We start from the raw sequence: 8,226 nt of genomic DNA, 5'->3' as shown, positions 1-8,226 counted from the left end.
TAACTTTGAAAATGAAGAGAGCCATGAGCAAACACAAATGATATGTAGTTTGATAGATGGTAATTTGAAGGAAAAGTTCTAACAATTGGAGTTTTCAAAAGCAGAAGAGAGAGTGTTGGCATTAATTTGGAATTTGATTTTACAAGGCTTTTTTTCCACTTAGTTTTCCTTTTTTATTTTCTTGAAATTATCTTTCCTTTTAGAAATCAATTTGCCAGGAAACCACCTCCCCTCCCACCATGCCAGGCAGGCCACAGCCATCTTTTTTTAAACCTCCCTGATTTTCCCTCACACCCCCAAACAAGAACTCCCCAGGGTGGCCTTCAGAAGCCTGGAGTCTCTGTCTGGCAGGACACCCTGGTGGCGGTGAAGTCCCCTCTGCCACGACAGAGGTTTCTGACTGTGGGACACATTGTGGTTTTTGTTTTCTTCCAGTCTTCTAATTTAAAAAGACATTCCTGGGTGACAGGCATAGTGCAGAAGCGTGAGCTATCGAAAGAACCTGGTGAGTTCTCACAAGGCCCAGCAAACCTGGTTACATTCCACAGCACTAGTGACTTGCTTGTGGAAGTCTGGAAGTTGCTTGTGTGTCACGGTGACGGCTCCCACGGTTGTCTCCTTTGGCAAATCCTTTAAGGAATTCTCTAACCATTGACACCGTTCTTAGATCGCCTTGCAGTGGTATTTAGCCATACGAATTCTACTGTGGAAAACAGACAGACTCATCGGTGCCAAAAAGTCATACAGGAAATATGGCCAATTTTATGCGAGTCTCTAAATAAGCACCCGGCTCATAATCAGATTGCAAAGCACTGTTGCAGGTGCCTGCACTTTGCGGTTCGCTGTGTAGGCAAAGGATCTGCCGTGCTGCTGTAACCACTAGAATGATTCACACCATTTGTGTGAATGCGTGCCACGTACATCAGCATTCTTGTTTCCTATACCTTGGTATTATCCTCGTAGATGAGTATGGCATGGAAGATGGCTGTGGGCAGAGACCACTAGACATGTCCAGGCACTGTGCATTCCCACCTTTCAGCTCCTAGAACAGCAGAATGGTCTCCAGAATCACTCTGACACTGTAGACGACCTGTTCAGGCTATCCACCAGGTTTATTCAGCGTAGCCCTGTCACCTTGCTGAGAAGCCAAGTAGTCATCCCTGTCTTAAAGTGGGTCATTGCTTCTACTAACGTGGACCACTGGGATGCCAATTGTAAGGTCATGAGGCTCCTATAAGAACTCATGACCTCCGTAAATCAAGACTTTGATTTACGGAAAGAACTGATGGACAGGAGATTAACCAGCTTGGACAGCAGCTTGTCAGACAACTGCCCCACACATGCTGCTTTTGTCTCCCCACCACATGGGGCGGAAGTGCTCTGGGAGATCATGCAGGTGGACAGACTGACTTTTTGGTGATGGTTATAGAATTCCTTAAAAGGCTTTTTAAAAAGCCTTCAATTGAACTTACAACAATAAGGTTTTCGCTATACAGAAAAACAAAAACAAAAACAAAAAACCATATATATATGTATATATTTTGTTTGTTTGTTTGCTTTTTGAAGATAGAGTTTTGCTCTGGTTGTCCAGGCTGGAGGGCAATGGCACCATCTTGGCTCACCGCCACCTCCACCTCCCGAGTTCAAGTGATTCCTCTGCCTCAACCTCCCGAGTAGCTGGGATTACAGGCATGCGCCACCATGCCTGGCTAATTTTGTATTTTTAGTAGAGACGGGGTATCTCCATGTTAGTCAGGCTGGTCTCGAACTTCTTGCCTCAGGTGATCCACCCGCCTCGGCCTCCCAAGATGCTGGGATTACAGGCATGAGCCGCAGCGCCTGGCCGAAAAAATATATATATTTTAAATGTGGCTGGGCTGCACCTTGTGGAGCGCGGGTGTGGCTGCGCAGGCGCCAGCCGCCAACTGTCACAGAATGCGTTGCCTGAGCCCGGATGCCAGCGTACCTGCGGCTCCGCACTAGGGGCTTGCGAGGAGACTGGCAAGCGCAGACGCCACGTACTATATCCCCTGAGACACGGTCACCATTTTTGGTCGCCATTCTGCTGGCACTAAGGTGCTGGGGTCGGTAGAAGAGTAAGTGAGAGCATCGTGGGTGGTGCGGTCGCAGCCATGTCATTGTTACAGTTGCGGGTGGCGGTGGTGTGCTCAAGTAATCAGAACCGGAGCATGGAGCACACAGTATCCTCAGCAAATGAGGATTCAGTGTCCAGTCCTTTGGAACAGCACCTCATGTGAAGTTTCCAGGACCAGCACCTAACAAGCCAAATATTTATGATTTCGAAACCACATATGATGAAATGTACATTGATCTTATCACGAAAGACGAAGAATTCTATACACAGAATGGCATTCTGTATATGTTAGACAGAAATAAGAGAATCAAGCTCCGGCCAGAAAGGTTCCAGGATTGCAAAGATGTGTTTGATCTGATCATCACTTGTGAAGAGAAAATTGATGACCGGTGGTGGAAGATCTGAATTCCAGAGAACAGGAGATCTGCCAGCCAGTGCATGTGGTGAACATGGACATCCAGGACAACCAGGAAGATGCCATCATAGGGGCATTTCTCATCTGCGAGCTCTACCAGTGTATGCAGCGCTCAGAGGATACGGAGAATGAGATTGATCAGCTGCTTCAGAAGTTGGAGGAGAAAAACGGCCAGGCCTTCCTGCACATGGTCTGCTTCTACTAATGGTCCTGGCCTGGAGCCCGTGCTGTCACCACCGCTTGCTGCTGCTGCTACCACCACCATGGCCAACTTTGCCACTACTGCTGCCGCGGCTGCCTCCCTTGCCACTGCAGCCCTCCTGAAGCCATCGTGTTGAACTTACTTTTGTTAATACTTTTTACTTCCTGATATTTGTTTATACTTTTGGATATTTGATTGATGATTCTTTACCCAAAGGAATCATACTTGTAAAATGAGAGGAGATACATAAATTCCAAGTTTCTTTTATCCCACACTTACTTATGAGTAGCATATTGATGATAAATTGTTGTTGTTGTTTTCCTTTAACCAAGGAGTTTGAGAAGAGCTGCCAGACCTTCATGCACAGGCCTTCTCACCCAAATTTAGAGTTGTTTGCTGTCTTTTTTTTTTTTTTTTTTTGGAGACACAGTCTCACTTTGTCACCCAGGCTAGAGTGCAGTGTCAATAACTCAGCTCACTGCAGCCTCGACCTCTGGGCCTCAAGGGATCATCGCACCTCAACCCCCAAAATAGCTGGGACTACAGGTGCACGCCACCATGCTAAGCTAATTTTTTGCATTTTTTGGGTAGCGACAGGTTCTGAAATCCTGGTCTCAAGTGATCCTTCCACCTCAGCCTCCCAAAGTGCTGGGATTACAGGCATGAGCCACCATGCCTGGTCTGCTTTCTTATAGTTGTGTTTTAAGAGGTCTTTATATATTTTGGATTATAGTCCTTTATCAGATTTGTGTTCTGCCAATATTTTCAACCAGGCTGTCACTTGTATTTTCATTTCCTTGATAGAGTCTATAGCAGAGAACAAGATTTTAATTTTAATACCGTCAAAATTTCCAATTGTTTCACTTGTGTCATGCTTTTGGTGTTGTATATAAAAGCCACTGCCAAACCAAGGTCATCTAGATGTTCTTATATGGTAACTAGAATACCATTCTTAATAACCTTTGTATTTTTGTATGTGTTTTATACTTTCCATTATTTTCTAAAGAAAATGCTTTGGGCTGGGCGCGGTGACTCAAGCCTGTAATCCCAGCACTTTGGGAGGCCCAGGCGGGCGGATCACGAGGTCAGGAGATCGAGACCATCCTGGCTAACACGGTGAAACCCCGTCTCTACTAAAAAATACAAAAAAACTAGCCGGGCGAGGTGGCGGGCGCCTGTAGTCCCAGCTACTTGGGAGGCTGAGGCAGGAGAATGGCATAAACCCGGGAGGCAGAGCTTGCAGTGAGCCAAGATCCGGCCACTGCACTCCAGCCTGGGCAACAGAGCAAGACTCCGTCTCAAAAAAAAAAAAAAAGAAAAGAAAAGAAAATGCTTTGGTACTTATTCTGGAGATCAAATTCAGAGTGTACGTGAGTTGTTGCCTTATAGAATACATTACTTTGAAATTCAGTTATATATATAGGCATGACATATGGGTAAAATCATATAATTATAAATATATTTGTAGGTATATCATGACGTATACCTGTACTCATTTATAGCACTATAGACATATAGTTTTACAAGGTGATCAAATATTTTAGAACAAATTATCAATAAAATCTTTAAAATTATCTATCCTATTTCAAGATATATAGGTCCAGCATATTCATAACACTTATATAGTGACACAGAATATGAAATAAGCATATAAGGTAGCTATAAAACAATTGTTGGAATTGTCAAAGAAGCAAAGTTATTAAATACATCTTAGTTTTATTGCTTTCACTTTTCTCCAAACTAAAATTTGTTAACGCCTTTGGCTTAGTAGGAAAAAATAATCTTTTGGGTGTGAGACTGTGATGGTTAATACTGAGAGTCAACTTGACTGGATTGAAGGACACAAAGTATTGATCCTGGGTGTGTTTGTGAGGGTGTTGCCAAAGGAGATTAACATTTGAGTCAGTGGGCTGGGGAAGGCAGACCCACCCTTTATCTGGTGGGCACAATCTAATCAGCTGCCAACATAGCTAGAATATTAGCAGGCAGAAAAATGGGAAAAGAGAGACCGGCCTAGCCTCCCAGCCTACATCTTTCTCCCATGCTGGATGCTTCCTATCCTCCAACATTGGACTCCAAGCTCTTCAGTTTTGGAACTCGGATTGGCTCTCCTTGCTCCTCAGCCTGCAGACGTCCTATTTTGGGACCTCATGATCATGTGAGTTAATACTTAATAAACTCACATATATATACATACTCCATTCTTTCTGTTCCTCTAGATAACCGTGACTAATACAGAGACTAAACTGTCTTTGGCAAATGTCACTGCATTGATTGTCTGAATTGACACATGTTACCTAAAAGATTTTCAGAATCTATGTTGCTATTTGGAAGCCTGAACTAATATTCTTTCTCATTCCAAAATGTGTTAGGCCTGTTTGAAAAAAAAATTATTCGATTAGAGAAGGACAGTATTCTACCCTAGGTATAAACTGTGTTCTACTAGAATTTCCAAACCAACTTTAAAAATACCATTTGTGTGTCTCTTTCTGGCAGCCCTTTATATCTGAAAATAAGGGATAAACCAGATTAAAACTGACTACAGATCAATTGCTACTTTAGTAGTCTACATTGATGCTACATTTTTGTGGTGTAAATGTCTCAGATTCCTTAATTGAAAAATGATTTATGTTTATATTTCTGCCTAAGGTGCCTTTCCCCCTGTCTAATTTTTGTTAAATGTGACAAACTGTCCCCTTCTCAAGATCTAGTTCTAATGTCACTTCTGTGATGGCTTCCTTGACAAACACAACCTAAAGATCATCCTATCTCTGGGATGTCATATGACTTTTGATTATGCATGATTTCTTCGCTTTTGGCAGTGTATTCTAGTTGGTTACATCCTCATGTACTTTCTTGCTTGGCTTTGAGCTCCTGAAAAGCCAGGACTGTGTCTCATACCTAGAGAAGAGCCAGCCCACTGGAGTAGCATAATAAATATTTATTGCATAAAATAATGAATTACAGCAGTTAGAACATTAATAATCAAATATGGGTAGCATTGTGAGCTGTTGAGGAGACTATTTGAAGGTTTGTCTCTGGATGAACTCAACCAGCCAGAACATAGCCCTTAAATATCTGAAAAATACTTTCAAGCTCCTATAAGGTAATTACAAAGACTTGGACTTTGAAGCCTGTAATTACAATTCCAATATTTACAATTCCAATTATAGTAGCCTTCCTCCAATATTTTATTGACTTTTAACCAGCAGAAAATTCTTAAGTTTATTTATCTAGTCTCCCTTATCATAGAAGAGAAAAAAAAAATCAGAAATCTGGAGACTTAAGACAAATTCTCATCAGTAACAGTAATATTCTAAAAGTAGAAGAAGAAGGCCTGGTGTGGTGGCTCATGCCTGAAATTCCAACTCATTGGGAGGCCAAGGTTGGAGGATTGCTTGAGTTTAGGAGTTCAAAACCAGCCTGGACAACATAGGGAGATAGCATCTGTACAAAAAAATAAAAATTAGCCAGGCACGGTGGCTTGTGCCTGTAGTCCCAGCTTCTCCGGAGACTGAGAAGGGAAGATCATTGAGCCCAGGGGATTGAGGCTACAGTGAGCTATGGTTGCACCACTGCATTTCAGCTTGTGTGACAGGACCAGATTCCATCTAAATAAATAAATGGGAGAAGAGACAAAACAAAAACCTGTCTTCAAACTGGATTATGATACTCCTGAATGTTGGATATTTATAATTATTAACCCAGGTTAAGGCAATTTATGTTCAATGTCATTTATTTAGGAAGGCAGGAAGCATACCGATTTTAGGTATATGAAAGATTTTAGATAGATTAACCATAAAAAGTTACATTTTTAAAATGGTGTTGGTGTTTTAATGATAAGTTGCCTTGAAAATGTACTTCATGTGGAAAACTTCATTCTTAAAAGATATTGGATACCATTATACTATTCAGCTCTTGTTATATCCAGGCCATAGGATCCTATTTGAAAGAGAAAACACATATGTCACTTTTCTAAGGATATAGGGAGAAAGAGGAGTATGATGTCAACTTATTGCCACAAGTCGAGGCAGAAAAGTGTTCTGCCAAAGAATGTGGTATGAGAAATTAAACCACTGACAATGCCTCTCATGAGGATAGGTGTTGGAAAATATCAAAGACAAAAGGATTACATAAATGCATCCCCCTTTTTTACAGATGAAATAAGTAAATGTCCTTAGAATATAACTTGAAAATTGCTATCAACCTGCTGGTTATGAAGACTGTTGTGCATCAACATCAAATTATAAATTATTATACCAGATATATTTTACAGTACCTCCCCCCACCCATAACCCTGTTGAATGTAAACTGCCTTACTCATAGAACTGTACAGGAATGGCGACCATGTTTTATCCATTACCATTTCTCCCTGAAGTTGATTGGGCTAAGACTTTGAACTTGACCCAAATGTGGCCCATTTGTAGGTTTGCCAGTGGTCCATGAGGTCTGACAAAGAGGAACAAGGACAGTTAGATTTCTTTCTTAAAAATTTTGAACTGGGCCATTGTGAAGTTGAAGCAATTGCTAGCATGGGTTGAAGCTAAGAGAATGCCATGAAGGAGCATAAAGGACTAAGGGATCTAAAATATGGCAAGATGCGTCTATGTGTAAGACAAAGATATGAGGAATAGAAATTTTATGATTCTGTAAATTGTGCAATACAACTGGTCAATGAAGTGGGCAAAATGAAGCCAATTACCAAATATGACCTTTTAGAAAGAATTTAAGTGCTATTATAACCAATCAACAATGTATTATATAATAAATACATTTTTCTGATACTCGACTATAAATCCAGAGGTTAGTTTCCAAGGTTGGTCGTTGGCTCTGCAATGTCATAAAAAATGCAGGCCTTATTTTATCTTATAACTCCATCATTATCATAAATAGTTTGCATCCTTAGGCCTGTTGTCTCATATTTGGAAGTTGGTTGCTGCACCTCCAGCCTTCATATATATAATAGTACCCAAGGAAGGGAGGGAGAAAGGAAGAGAAACAAACTGAAATCTCCCATTTCTCTCTCTTATCAGAGGTGAAAATCATTCTCAGAAGCCCACAGCAAGTTTATCCATATCTGTTCTTGGTCAGAATATAGTATAATGCGCATTTCCAGTTCTATCACTGTCTAAGAGGAATGAGAGAGCCATGATTGACTTAGACCACAGTTTCTCTGGAAAAGTATGATGCACACCTATTTTTGAAAATAACGATTTATTGGAACACTACTATGCACATTTATTTATATATTGTCTAAGGCTGTATTCATGACATAGCAGGTGAGTTGAATATAGTTGCAACAGAGACCATATGAGCCATAAAGCCTAAAATATTTACTACCTGGACTTTTACATAAAGAGTTTGCCAACTTCTAAGTTAAATCTATCATGATTCATCCACTGGAACTGAACACGTTTTGCCATTTGAATAAAGTTGAAGTCCTATTAGCAGGCAAGACGAGGGAAATGGCTGTTGGGTAAAATATAACACCACCTCTGTGAAGGAATTGGTGAA

General features: G+C 41.1%; 2 pseudogenes; both read left to right on the top strand.

The window, feature by feature from the left end:
- The first annotated feature begins 651 nt into the window (after positions 1–651).
- LOC101012495 lies at positions 652–1,480 on the top strand (annotated as a pseudogene).
- Positions 1,481–2,132: 652 nt separating this feature from the next.
- On the top strand, positions 2,133–2,715 carry LOC116271829 (annotated as a pseudogene).
- The last annotated feature ends 5,511 nt before the right edge of the window (positions 2,716–8,226 follow it).

This window comes from Papio anubis, chromosome X, assembly GCF_008728515.1.
Source record: "Papio anubis isolate 15944 chromosome X, Panubis1.0, whole genome shotgun sequence".
Classification (NCBI taxonomy): domain Eukaryota; kingdom Metazoa; phylum Chordata; class Mammalia; order Primates; family Cercopithecidae; genus Papio; species Papio anubis.
The sequence above is the reverse complement of the archived record's forward strand: the minus strand, read 5'-3'. Positions and strand labels throughout refer to the sequence as shown.